Below are 3,378 nucleotides of genomic sequence, written 5' to 3'. Positions count from 1 at the left end.
CATTCTCAGTAAACTATCGCAAGAACAAAAAACCAAACACCGCATATTCTCACTCATAGGTGGGAACTGAACAATGAGATCACATGGACACAGGAAGGGGAATATCACACTCTGGGAACTGTTGTGGGATGGTGGGAGAGGGGAGGGATAGCATCGGGAGATATACCTAATGCTAGTTGACGAGTTAGTGGGTGCAGCGCACCAGCATGGCACATGTATACATATGTAACTTACCTGCACAATGTGCACATGTACCCTAAAACCTTATAATAAAAAAAAAGAGTTAACAATAAACATACTTGTCTCATTTCTGATCATAGAGGCAAAATTTTGATATTTTATCATTAAGTATTATGCTCATTATAGGGTTTTTGTAAATAGTGTTATCAGATATGGGATGGCCTTTACATTCTTGGTTTGCTAAGAATTTTTATTATAAATGGGGATTGATTTTATAAATGTCTTTGTTGAGATTATTATATTATTTTTCTCCCCTATTCTGTTAATGTGGTAAATAACATTGGTTATTAAATATAAACAAACTTCACAAACTCTGTTTGCAAACTTTATTCCTAAAATAAAACCAGTCACCTGTCTACCTACCCCTCCCCCGCACACACATGCACACATATACATCACTGGAGTTATTTACTAATTTTTAGTTTAGACTTTTCATTTATGCTCTTGAGATTTTCCTGTAACTTTCTTTTCTGGTCCTGTATGTGTTAGGTTTTGGTATTAAGTGTATGCTGTCCTCATAAAACAAATTTGAAAATGTTTCCTCTTCTTTTTAACTTTCTGCAAGCATTTGCATAAAATTCTTATTTATTCCTTCAAGATTTAAAAGAATTTACTGGAGAAGATGACAGCTGGGCCTAGATATTTCTTTGTGAAAGAGTTCTTTATTGCACATTCAATTCCTTTGAATGATATAAGACCATTCCGATTCTCTATTTCTTACTGTACCAGGTTTTTACAAATGGGCTTTTAAGAAATTTGTCCCCTACGTCTACATTTCCAAATTTTCAGGAATATAATTCTTCAGTATATTCTCTTGTTATCTTTCCAAATCTCTGAATGACCTGTGGCAATCTCCCTTTTTATTTCTGCTATTGATTTTTTTTTAATTTCTCCTCTTTTCTTCTTGCCTAGACTTGCTAGAGATTTAACAATGTTATTCACCTTTTCAAACATTCAACTTTTGGCTCTTTGAATCTTTTGTGTTTATATTTTCTGTTTCATTAATTTTGTTCTTTGTTATTTTTTCTTTCAGTTTCATTTGGGATCTATTGAATGTTCTTTCTGAGAGTGATACTGAGATTTTTCAGCCTTCCATCTTTTATTAATGTATGCATTTAGACCTAAAAATTTCCCCTTAACCACAGTTTTATTAGCATCCTCCAAAATTTTATATCATATTTTCATTTTCATTTAGTTTGAAATATTTCATAATATTACTTGTGATTCTACCTTCAATCCATGGATTGTTTCAAAATATGTTGCTTAATTTCCAAGTAATTGGGGATGTTTTAGCATTCTTTTGTGCTTGATTCCAGCACAGCCTGAATGAAATTGTTCACTTAAAATATATTGAGCACCTTTTCATGACACCTCAGAGGTGATCAACTGCTTCAAGATGAAACTGAATATGTCCTTCCCAGCCACTGGCTTCCAGAAACTCATTGAAGTGGATGATGAATGCAAATTTCATACTTTTTATGAGAAGTGTGTGGTAACAGAAGTTGCTGCTAACACTCTGAGTGAAGAATAGAGTGGTTATGTGGTCTGAGTCAGTGGTGGGAATGACAAACAAGGTTTCCCCATGCAGTGGTGTGTCTTGACCCATGGCTGTGTCTGCCTGCTACTGAGAAAGGGGCATTCCTGTTATAGACCAAGGAGAACTGGAGAAAAAAAGCACAAATCTGTTCGAGGTTGCATTGTGGATGTCAGTCTGAATGTTCTCAACTTGGTTATTGTAAAATTTAAAAAAGGAGAGAATAATGTTCCTGTACTGACTGATACTATGGTACCTCATTACCTGGGGCCCAAAGGAGCTAGCAGAATCCACAGTCTTTTTAATCTGCCTAAACAAGATGACATCCTCCAATATGTTGTAAGAAACCTTTTAGACAAAAAAGGTAAGAAACCCAGGACCAAAGCACCCAAGAGTCAGCATCTTGTTATTCCACGTGTCCTGCAACACAAACACCAGTGTATTGCTCTGAAGAAACAAAGTATTAAGAAAAATAAAAAAGAGGCCACAGAATAGGCTAAACTTCTGGCCAAGACAATGACGGAAGCCAAAGAAAAATGCCAGGAACAGATTGCCAAGAGATGCAGACTGTCCTCTCTGCAAGCTTCTACCCTAAGTCCAAGTGCAGTCAAAAATAAGATTATTTGAGTAATTAGAGGAGATTAGACTCTCAAAAAATATGTATATTGATATTTATGTTTCTGCTTGTAATCAGTTTTGTTCTACATGCACTTAATAGAATGTGTATTCTGCCACTGTTGGCACTGTGTTGTACATATGTCAGTTAGATCAGGTTTTCTTGAATTGTGTTTTTACTGATTTTCTATGTCCTCACTGAGCATTTTGCTCTGCTTGTTCTGTCAGTTACCAAGGTATGTTAATGTGTCTTACTGTGATTGCACATTTGTCTATCTCTTAGTTTTTTACTTGTAAATTGCTTATCAATTAGTTTTTGTTTTATAATAAAATTTACTTTTTAGGTTTACAGAAAATTGACAGGTAGCACAGAGTTCCCATATAAGCTCTCCCTGTCACACATATACAGTTTCCTCTGTTTTTAATATCTTGCTTTAGTATAATACATTTGTTACAGTTAATGAAACAATATTGATTTGTTATCATTACCTAAAGTTCAAAGTTTGTATTAAGATGCACTCTTTGTGTTATATAGTTCTCTATGTTCCCTCAAATGCACAATGTCATGAATATACCACTATTATACAATAATACCCTAAAAATTCCCTATGCTCCACCTATCCATCCCTCTCCTCCTTCTAAACCCTGGCAGTCACTGATCGTTTTACTATCTCTATAGTTTTGCTTTTTCCAGAATGTCATATAGTTAGAATCATATAGTGTGTATTCCTTTCAAGCGGACTTCTTTTGCCTAGAAATATGCATTTAAGGTTCTTCCACCTATTTTTGTGGCTCAATAGCTCATTTCTTTTTACTGTCAAATAATATACTATTGTATGGATGAACCACATGTTGTTGATCTATTTACCAACTAAAAGACATCTTGGTTGCTTCCAGTTTTGGGCCATTATAAATAAAGCTACTATTCACATTCAGATTTTTGTGTAGACATAATTTTCAACTCTTTTGGGTAAATACCCAGTAGCACA

At 34.6% G+C, this 3,378-nt stretch overlaps 1 pseudogene; it reads left to right on the top strand.

The window, feature by feature from the left end:
• The first annotated feature begins 401 nt into the window (after positions 1–401).
• Positions 402–2,401, top strand: LOC106635196 (small ribosomal subunit protein eS6-like; annotated as a pseudogene).
• Positions 2,402–3,378: the final 977 nt, after the last annotated feature.

Source organism: Pan paniscus, chromosome 8 (assembly GCF_029289425.2).
Source record: "Pan paniscus chromosome 8, NHGRI_mPanPan1-v2.0_pri, whole genome shotgun sequence".
NCBI lineage: Eukaryota > Metazoa > Chordata > Mammalia > Primates > Hominidae > Pan > Pan paniscus.
Note: the sequence above shows the minus strand (reverse complement) of the source record. Positions and strands in the feature narration are given on the sequence as shown.